This window comes from Lygodium microphyllum, chromosome 2, assembly GCF_053477565.2.
Source record: "Lygodium microphyllum isolate KBCC chromosome 2, Lygodium_microphyllum_v1.1.10, whole genome shotgun sequence".
Taxonomy (NCBI): Eukaryota; Viridiplantae; Streptophyta; class Polypodiopsida; order Schizaeales; family Lygodiaceae; genus Lygodium; species Lygodium microphyllum.
The window spans coordinates 60,380,698-60,392,282 of record NC_141136.1 but is presented as its reverse complement, the minus strand read 5'-3'; the positions used below and the strand labels follow the sequence as shown (position 1 = coordinate 60,392,282).

The 11,585-nt window shown below is 42.0% G+C and overlaps 1 pseudogene; it reads right to left on the bottom strand.

Moving 5' to 3' along the window:
* Positions 1-3,326: 3,326 nt before the first annotated feature.
* On the bottom strand, positions 3,327-3,787 carry LOC148039795 (ABC transporter E family member 2 pseudogene; annotated as a pseudogene).
* Positions 3,788-11,585: the final 7,798 nt, after the last annotated feature.

Sequence of the window (11,585 nt, the reverse complement as noted above, 5' to 3'; positions counted from 1 at the left end):
CCTGTAGAATAGTGGTTGCACAGCATAAAATAGGGGCTTTTCCTGAATGCGTGCAAAAAACTTCCGCCTCCAAAACAGGCCCCGAAATGGCCTCAAATCAAAAAAACAGAGCATATATTGCCCTCTTGCTACACCGCGAAGGGCGTCTCAATCTGATACAATGCACTCTTGCACTTTCTGGCTGTGCTACCTATAGAGACTTGCTCCCAAAACAGAAAAATGAAAGCAACACTAGTCCTCTTACGAGAACACCGTGAACTTGGCTTGTTTTCTTGAGCTTCTTACCACGAACAAGGCTCTGATACCATGCCAAGATTGTGGGAGAGAAGGAAGGAGTCTCACTTGTAGCTTTTCTCACTTACACAATGGGGGAATACACACAAAGATGGAGGCTGAAAACAGTTTTCCTATTCTTAGTTGTGTAAGCCAAAAAGAACTTACGTACATGGAAATATAAGAACCCTATATATGGGTCTCAAATCAAACTCAACTAACTAAGGTGGCATACTAACTGAGCCACGAACTAGAGTAGATAAGGATAGCTATCATCTAGCTATTTTCATGGGCAATGTACCAACTACATCTACAGCTAACAAGTCGGTGACATAAATGCACAATGATCACCCTATCATATCACGAGTGGAGCTCGATATCTCAACAAATATCTCTCGGAGTGGCACCCACAGGGGTGCCACCTACTGACGGCTAAGCGAGTAACTGGAGTAGACGTCCCCATAGGTGTAACAAATCCCTGAGGTGACACAGCTCTAGCTGAACGATGAGACGGAGACACCGCGTCCGTGCCTCCACAACATCCACCTGAGCCTGAGCCATGCTCCCTGAAGGGCCATGAGAGCGAGGAGTTGCACCTGTATCCTGTGTCGACCGCGGGCTCACTACCTGTGTATGTCTACAGCATCCCCCTGACCCCGAAGCACTCCCTCCCTCTGGCCCAAGTCATGAGCGTCGAGCTTGTATGCTCGAAGCCAAAGCATCCAATCACGCTGAAGTAGATCTAGAAGAGTGTCGTGACGAAGACCGAGACAGCTCTTGGTCTGCCATATCTCTGAATCTCACGATCTGGTCTGGAGACATGAATGTGAAGATGCCCTGTAACTTCTCATCGCTCATCCCTCAACTCATCCTGAAAATGTCACCTATACAGACAAAATATAATGTTAGAATAATCAATTTAAATCATACAAAGCATAGTAATATAAATCATTTTAAAAAAATCTCACTTGAAATGCATATCTTATGTATCCTTGTAAGTGATTGGGTCAACGAATTGAGTAAGTGGATGCTCCAAGTATGAAGTATCCTATGGTCCCATGTTAATCTCTTGACAAAACTCCGCATACACTGGAAGGTTGATAGACATATCACCACAAAAGAATGAGTCCACCTCGTTCTCAAAGAATTCTTGGACTCTTGTATTTCCATCATTGTTAGCCGATGTTGGCTCCAAGCTTTCGACGACCTCCACCCCTTGCAATATCAACCCCTCTATTTGCATATTATCTTCATCTATGCTCAGAACATCACTTTGATCATATACTCTCGCACTTTGGGGAATTGAAGGTATAACATACCACCATCGAGGTTGTCGGGGGTTTGGATAGAAGATTACCTGTTCACAAACACATACAAGAGAGTTCAAACCATTGTGACATAAACCATGTTGTAATACAATTAGCAAATAAATGAGTCCATGCACTTGTTCACAATGGGCCGGAAACACAAAGGTGTCACGCAAATCCATCCATTTTTTTCGGAATCTATTTCAAGAAATCCAGATGGACCTCGTCGAACTGTTGCTCCAGCTCCTCCAAGTACCACTTTGAACCACTACACATCGAATAGTATCATGGAGAAGCTACAATAATCCACCGTAACAATACTTTGCAAGTTTCCAAAATACTCCATCTCATCCACAACCATGTTTGGATCCATTGCTCGTTGTCGACTCTCTTGCTCGAACCTTGCCATGATACCATAGTCCATTTTGGAGCGCATTTTGTCAATACGCTCCATGTGAAAATGCCATCCGTGCGACCACGCTGCACTATATATTTTGTACTATACATTGAAACACTCAAATTAGATGTCGCATATAAAATTTAGATACGACAGATTCTAAACCCCTCATCAGCTTTGGACTACATCCCCTCGAGAATTCCCACTCCTCCATTGAGACCTTTGTCCCTTCGCGAGACGTTGTGGTCAAAGCTCCATGCAACCATCGTGTTGACACGAATGCGGCATCTCCTCCATGCCTTCGAGATATCGAATTGGTCAATGACGCGTACTACGTTGTCGAAGGATTTGCCAAAGCAAAGCAAAGTCGTGTCTACAGAAGACCTTGACTAATTTCAGGATAGAAGATCAATCGAAGCAAACAATCAAGACAAATATGATGCCAAGTAACAATTGTATTACTGCCAAGTTATCTTTGAGCATAGAGAAACATTATAACAAACCACATGTGATCTATGCAATCAACCCATGCCATGTATACAAGCTCAAGTATTTGTGATTGCAACAGTTGACAAAACTATTCCACCCTCTCAAGAGCAATATGAAAACTGAGAATAGCTCTTCAAATCATGACAATTTGATTGAACTGCTCAAACCTTGTGGTTCAGAATTATTCATTGTTGTTGCTTTTCCAAAGTCTATATGAAAGCATACTGCTTGATTTACCAAATGTATGTGCACCAGATAGGGCCACCACATCTTTTATGTCATCAAGCTCTACTGCAGCAAAATTGATCACAATAGTATCCAAAGACTCTCTTGCAGATGGTAGCCTGGATGCAACAAGGAACTTATATGCTACTTTACTGTCTTTCCTTCCTAAGTTGACATTCCATGTTAAGTTCAGCTGTTAAACATATAAAGACAGCTTATACACATCATAACTGCATCTGAATGGCCAACATCACGATTGATCCCTTTTTCCAGAAAATTAGAGGATTGTTACTTCTGAGAAATTTCAAGATGGATCCATTACTTACACCTCTATAAACTGAAAAGTAGGACTTGTAAAAGCACAAGTTCTCATCTCAAGGATTAGCAATTTTAAGAAGTAATTGGTTTGCTGAAGCAGCTTTATGATTGAATGACCTATAAATTGAAGGCAGATCCATGTGTGAGAATATAGCTAAGAGCAAAATTGACGCTGATGCAGTAACATCCCATTGAAGGAGAAACACAGCTCGCAGACTGCTTTCATCCAGAGTATTATATACTCCTCGTGACATGCACTATATGGCATACTGCACAGCCTGTAGCACAGTACCTAAATTGGCAGCAATTCCCCACAACTGTTATATCTGGTAATAACTCCAATACCCGGAAGATTCTAGTCAAAAGCTACTACATCAGCTCATGGAAAATGGCAGTCTGACTAACAAGCTTCAAGATGATGCCATAACATGGTTGAATCATCTTTCCCATGTTTAACTTTCAAAAAAAAACTCTTAGTCATCCAAGTAATAGTAGGAACCTGCAGACTTCTGCTCCCTATCTTTTGTAGAATCCAGCTTGTTGATACGAGACCGATAGTTTGTGGGATCACGTCTAAAAGTAATATCCAGATGCGATAGAAACAAGTTCATGCCAGTCAAGAGAAACTGTGGTGTATTCGCAACACAGTCAACTGATGGTTTTCCCTCATACACAATGACCCTGTCAGCCAGGTATGTTGCCATAATGAAGTCATGCTCAACAACAAATGCAGTCTTTTTAGCATGCAAGATAAAGCGTTTGATCACTTTTGCTGCCACAATACACTGCTCTGAATCAAGGTAAGTACTCGGCTCATCGATAAGATATATGTATGCAAGCTTTCCGAGGCACAAACATAAAGCAACCCTCTAGTCTCTTCCTCCGTGAAGACTTGTGGTACATCGACCATGTACGACTCCATCACGAGCGTTCCTTTCTGCTCATCCAAAAAAACTGATAGCAGACGGCCTAGGATTTTCGTGTTGCTATCAATATCCCCCCCAAAAAGCCTTCAACACGCCATTTCCATCCAACAAAGCGGCTCCTAAATTGGCTTTTCTCCGCCTTAAACTTGAAAATCCATAGCTACATTTTGCATCTTCACTTTACCAGCCCTGCAAATAACTATTCTTGAATCACCCACATTGGCAACAAGGAGACAGTCACCCACCAAAATAGCAGTTGATGCCGTTGAGCCAACCTCTCTGCGCTAACTAGTTTCAGCTTTCAAATACTCTGAATCCATTTGCTGATATGTTTCAACTATTGCACTTCTTGTATCAGGAATAAAATTAGGATGTTTAATCATATTTTTGAAAAGGTTCTTTTGCACATAATCTGCAGTATGAGAACCTCCATGACCATCAAATACACCAAACAAGCCAACAATGTGCCCATCAACTTGAGCAAATCGGGCCTCATAGAAATCCTCCATAAAGGCTCTTCTCCATGAATTTGTAACACCTTAAGTGCATTCTTGCACTTGAATCCATCGCTCTTGGCTGGCTAGTTTACACGCTAGCATTTCTCTCGACCAAGTCGGCGAGCAAGTTCTTCTGCAACCACTTGCCCCTCTTCATCTTCTCAAAGAAGTCTTGAGATTCCCACAGATATACTTATCACCGTGATTCTCCATTGAGCATAATGTGAAACTCCTGTGAACTGTTGATCAAAACCTCCTTGTCTAGGTTGACTGACCACTTGGCAAGGCATGCCAATTAGAGCATTATTGATTAATTCCTCTTGCTCCAAACCCTCTTCCACGTAGAACAAAAGTATAAACACAACAACTAAATATGTACAAAGTATCAAATCCCACACACAAATTTTGGGTGGTTTTCACACCTCAAATGCGCAGCAATACGACATCCACCCCCTCTAATCCTGCGCATCCTCTGAATGGGCCAATTACCCATGATCGTTATCATCAAGATCCACAAACAGATCAATCTCTTCATTATGCATTTCCGGTATATCAACAAGATTATCTATCATATCATCTGTCTCTTCCATTGGAGTTTCTTCTCATTGCTCTTCTCTTGAAAATTCTTCCAATGCATAATCTTCATCATCTCTTTTCTTGAAAATCTTGATTCTTTTTCCAGCAATAGGCACTCTAAGCATTGTCCCATCCAATTCTGTCAACTCATATGTTGCATTATCAAAGACATGTCTGATTATGTACGGCCCAAACCATCTTTTCACCATCTTCCGAAGTGCAGTATGCTGATTTTCAAGGCTGCTATCAAAGACTAATACCCAATCTCCCTCTTTTATTGCTCTAGGCCGCAAGCGATGCCTGCTGTCAAACCTGTCCTTATTTCTTAGTCTAGCAACCTTCAACTTGTCAATAGCTAGCTGAATATCATCTGGTCTTCTCTCCAACTGCCGAATCCGAAGAGCTAAGAGCTCCTCTCTCGTCAAATCCTCCTGCCAAGGTAAAACTGACCAAGTCAAAGTACAAGTCTCCGTCGGCATAACCGATTTCTGACCAAACATCAACTCTGCAGGCATATATTTTGTGGTAACACTGTGAGTCGTACGATCGGCCCATAAAGCAAATGGTAGAAGTCTCAGCCATTCGCCAATCCGTCCTCTGCATGCTTTGGCTAATGCTTTCACTATCGGCGGATGCCCTCTTTCACTCTTCCCATTTCCCTCTAGATTGTATGCTGTGGTTAGAGCCAACTTGATTCCTAGTTGAGAGAAAAACTCCCTAGCTTCATCTGCATCCAATTCACCGCGATCCGCAGTGATCTTACCCACACAACCATACCTGCAGAAAATTTCTTCCAATAAGAACTTACACACTGCACTAGTGGTCTTCGTTCTCAAAGATCTACCCTCAACATGATTGGTAAGATCCTCTCTAGCCAAAACAATATACCTCATCTGCCATAGAACCATAGGCATAGTAACCAAATCAACTACCCACTTATAATGAATGCGTAGCAGATAGGTCGGATGAAGCTCATCTCGATGACGCACTACCGAATACATCTGGCAGTCTCTGCAAGTCTCAACAAAGTGAGAAACATCTCTATACATGCCTTTCCACCAATATTTCTCCTTGATTTTCTCATAAGTAGCCCACACTCCTCTATGACCAGCCCAAGGACTCTCATGAAACTCCCTCATCACCTGTAATTGTGTCCCTCTATCTTAGACAACTCACAAAGGTAATCCACCTCTTTTCTTCGGATGCTTCCGAAGAAATCCGTCCTTGAGAAAATAACCATAGGCCTTCCTTCTGATCTTCTTGAACTCTTCATCTGTCCATTCATCTCTTTTGCTTATTGTACTAAGGTACTTGCCAATCTGCAACCAATCTCCAACATAGAGTTCTTCTATGAAAGCCACAATATCATAGACATGGCAAACATGATCAACCATAGTGGCTGAAATTTCTGCATCATCATCTTCTGCAAGTAGAGTCTCCTCATCATCATATCTGGCTCTAGACAACATATCTGCCACTGGATTATCCTTCCCTACTATGTGTTTAAATTCCGGATTTAATGACTTGATGTATGCAATCCATCTCAGTATAGCTATATCCGGAGTAGAGCAACTCGTAATCATACCAATCAATGGCAAGCAATTTGTCTCTACCACAACTAAAGCTCCAATAAAGTACTCCTTGTCAAATTTGAGAGCCGTAACAATCCCCAGTAACTCCCTCTTGATTTTTGGATATCTCCTCTGTCTCTCATTTAGGACTTTCACCCCAAACCGAATAGCATACCTGTTTCCATCTGCATTATCTTGACCCACAGCCCAACCTATGCCAATTGGACTAGTGTCAACTGTCAATACAATAGGTCTTCCACAATTATAATCCGCTTTCCTGAGAGTAGGAGCAATCTGCAATAACTTCTTTAATTTCCGCATGGCTCTAGTGTGGCTCTCATCCCAATAGAATTTCTGCCCCTTTCGAAGCAGCTAATATAAACAATCTACTATGTGTGCAAAATGAGGTATCCAAATCATATAAAACACACAAGCTCCAATGAATCTCCGTACCTCTGAAGTGGTAGAACAATACTTCGCAATCTTGCCTATAGCATCCACCTTATCAGGTGAGGGTTTCCTGCCATAATATCCACACATATGTCCAACAATGACAACCTCATTCACTCCAAAAACAGATTTTTTCCCTGAAAGTGTCAAGTTCACAGGTGGAAGCGGTACAGCTACCGGCTTCACCTTATTATCCACAGTCTTGTATTTCGTGTCAACCCTGGCTTCATTATGCTCTTCTGCATTACTCAAATCTTGTTGTAAATCAGCAATTCTGCACTCCAATAACTGAATATCCTCAGCCCTCTGCTCTAAGGACTGCATAGGAACAGCCCTAAAATTTGGATGCTGAAATATCTCAGCAGTAAACTCTGTTGGCTGAAAATTTTCAGCCCTGTGTGTCTCTCTAAGCTGATCATAATCAGCTGGAAACTCTGTTTGCTGAATTTTTCAGCACTCAACACTTTTTGCTGAATCACCTCAGCCTCTGATTCAATCTATGACACAAAATCTGCAATTTCATGAAACATGTCCAGGGATTGCACTAATACATTACTGTGACAACTCTGCATATCAATTTTTAGCATATCTTCCATCGTATCTGCACAAATCATACTGTCATACATCCCATCTATGTGCTCATCATCCTCTAAAATTCCTGCATTTTTCAAAATTTTCTCCTTCCTGCATATGTACTGCCTGGCAACTCTAGGCAACCTAGAAATCTTCTGATAGCTCATCGAACTGTTTGCTGAAATCCCAATAAAATCGGAGGAGAAAACACTACTGCCAGGAGGCGAGAACTCCAATCTCCTCTGCTCTGTACCACCGTCGTTTCGCGAAACGGCGGTACCTAATGAAAACCCGAATCCCTCACAGTGGCCAAAGGTGCATCTCTAAGAGTATCCCTGTTTCTAACATGGTTCACACACAGAGTCATAAACTGAACTGCTCTCATACCATCTTTACTGCGAATCCGTGCATAAGCAGAACCATCATCCATTACCTTTGTTTCCATGTGCATCTCTGTGATGAATGGCTGTCCAAGAATTATGGGATAAGAGCATGAATCCTGCACAAAGAAATGGAAAACCTCCTCTACATCTCCAATAGAAACCCTGACACTGGGACAGGCAGCATACAAATCACCTGCAGTGTTATTGGCGGCTCTCATACGCCATCCATGCTCTACATCCATAGGCCATATGTTACTCTCATAAACTCCACGAACTATGAGATTAATCTCTGAACCATGATCCACCAATGCAACATAAGGCACCTGTTTCTCTCCAATTTTTACCATTGTCTCTGTAGTTGCGCTAGCCCAATGACTCCGCGAAAAGTGACTACGCGGTATCAAGACAGGCTCATCAGTTTCAGCGTAATGCATAGGCTGAACCCTCTTCTCTACCTGCAGAAAAATAGAAGCATTCTCAACCATAACCTCATCCTCATCCTCATCCAACTCCCCAATCAAAACTCCCTGTGTATCAGTAGTAGGCAATGCATGTCTTTTCCTCTCCAGGACCTCCTGAAACTGATCTTGAAACTCTATTTTCGAGATGCCCAAAACCTCAGAAATAGCGAAAGTCACCTCACTGCTAAGTATCTTGTCATTAAAGATTTTCTTCATGTCTGTAGATGTCTCAATATCAGACATCAATCTAAACCCTAACTGCTTTCTCTCTCTAGGCTCTTGCCTCTTTTCTCTTTTTTGAGCATCTTCCATCTGTCGATCTGGCCCTAGTCTCAAAGACGGTTCTGCAGTAGGTGGAGTAACAAACTCACCCCCTCTAGTCTTTTTAGCTCCACTTGGATTATCTTCATCCCTCTTACACTTCTCCTCGACAAGTACATATGCTCCCTGAGACTTAGCCAAATAAGCATAAATAGAGTACTTGTCAACAGGCGAATCCGAACCTGTCTCAGATCTGATGCTAGAGCCTGTACTAGTCAAAACAGTTTGCTGAATTTTTCCCTTGTTTGCTGTCTCCATAGCATAAGTCCATAGTGCTGACTGATTCTCTGATCCCTTCTCAATCTAGACTCCATATATAGAAGCATCTCCTCTAGCTGTCACATAAGAAGTACGTGCAGCCATGTCATCCACTAACTTCTTCATTCCGCCTTTCCCAAAGTTGGTAGCAAGCGGAGCTCCTGTTTCAGTCAACAAAATCTTACCATCTTGTCCCCAAAATACCAAATTCTTCCTCCTTGCATCCTGAAAAGATTCACAATCCCTGCAATGCTGATGGTCCGTACTATCGCACCAAATACATCTCCGATCTCCCCTAGGTGCACTAGGAGCACTCCTAGGTGCAGTAGGAGCACTAGAAGAAATAGTAGGCGCAGTCGAAGCAAAATGCTCTTTCAAATTTCCCACCAACTCTGCTTTAACTGACTCCAGTGTCAAATCCCTTATGCCTTTGATTATGTCATCAAGAGAGGTAGGCACCGATGGAGCGGATGGTTTTGGAGCAGAAGGTATAGGCATCAGTCATGGAGCAGGAGGAATAGGAGGAGTAGAAACAGTAGGCACTGGCATAGGCCAAGAAACTGGCTGAGGAGGAGAAGAAATAAGAGGGATAGAAGCAAGCATAGAAGCAGAAGACGATGTCGATGTCATAGAACCATTCTGTAGGCGGGTCTTCCATATCCTCCTCTTGGTCAAAGTCGAGACTGCATCCTGGGCATCCTGCCAATTTGTTTTAAGACCCATAGGCTTTGTGCGATCCTCAAGAAGCTCTCCTAATTCTTCCTGAAGAGCAGGATCTGTAGCTTGCAAGAAAAGCTCAACTTTTTCAACATCCAATGCTCTTTGTTCAATGGCATCAAGCTGACTATACCTCTCTTCAAATTCTCGAATCAACTCTGAAGCAGCTAGACCTTTGTTTGGCATGTAGACCCACTCTCGGAATGACCGCCGTGTAGCCATCCCAAAGTCCTCAAGGAAATAATCTTCTTTCAGGGCCTTCTTAAAATCTTGCCAATGCGAATTTTGAATAAAAAGATCAGTCACTTTTGCCCTCAAGGCGGGTGTGACAAGACGAAGGAAGTACTTACTCATAAGTCCAGCTGGAACTCCAAAAAACCCCATCTTTATCTTATATGTCTTCAAATATGCTGAAACATTACGGCCATCAAATAGCTTCTTCTCATTCTCAACTGCTTCAATCGCCTTAGTCGCGCTGTTTGCATTCTCCTGCTCTGAATATAGTTGCCTTTGCTGAGACAATTGTTGTTGATGCAATTGCTGCTGTTGCTGCATATACAATTGTGTCTGCTGATTTTGAAGCTGCATATACATGGACATATTCTGCAAAATCTGCTTTAGATCATCTGTTGAAGTACTTGACGTAGCAGTCATTGATGGAGCCGAAGTACAGGACGCAGCTGGAATTGTAGAAGAGGCTGAAATAGATGTTGAAGTATCTCCCATCCTAAAATTTCTGCGACGCTTTCACGTCGGGCTCACCAAAGATGTCGAAGGATTTGCCAAAGCAAAGCAAAGTCATTTCTACAGAAGACCTTGACTAATTTCATGATAGAAGATCAATCGAAGCAAACAATCAAGACAAATATGATGCCAAGTAACAATTGTATTACTGCCAAGTTATCTCTGAGCATAGAGAAACATTATAACAAACCACATGTGATCTATGCAATCAACCCATGCCATGTATACAAGCTCAAGTATTTGTGATTGCAACAGTTGACAAAACTATTCCACCCTCTCAAGAGCAATATGAAAACTGAGAATAGCTCTTCAAATCATGACAATTTGATTGAACTGCTCAAACCTTGTGGTTCAGAATTATTTATTGCTGTTGCTTTTCCAAAGTCTATAAGAAAGCATACTGCTTGATTTACCAAATGTATGTGCACCAGAGAGGGCCACCACATCTTTTATGTCATCAAGCTCTACTGCAGCAAATTTGGTCACAATAGTATCCAAAGACTCTCTTGCAGATGGTAGCCTGGATGCAACAAGGAACTTATATGCTACTTTACTGTCTTTCCTTCCTAAGTTGACATTCCATGTTAATTTCAGCTGTTAAACATATAAAGACAGCTCATACACATCATAACTACATCTAAATGGCCAACATCACGATTGATCCCTTTTTCCAGAAAATTAGAGGATTGTTACTTCTGAGAAATTCCAAGATGGATCCATTACTTACACCTCTATAAACTGAAAAGTAGGACTTGTAAAAGCACAAGTTCTCATCTCAAGGATTAGCAATTTTCAGAAGTAATTGGTTTGCTGAAGCAGGTTTATGATTGAATGACCTATAAATTGAAGGCAGATCCATGTGTGAGAATATAGCTAAGAGCAAAATTGACGCTGATGCAATAACACCGCATTGAAGGAGAAACACAGCTCGCAGACTACTTTCATCCAGAGTATTATATACTCCTCGTGACATGCACTATATGGCATACTGCACAGCCTGTAGCACAGTACCCAAATTGGCAGCAATTCCCCACAACTGTTATATCTGGTAACAACTCCAATACCCGGAAGATTCTAGTCAAAAGCTACTACATCAGCT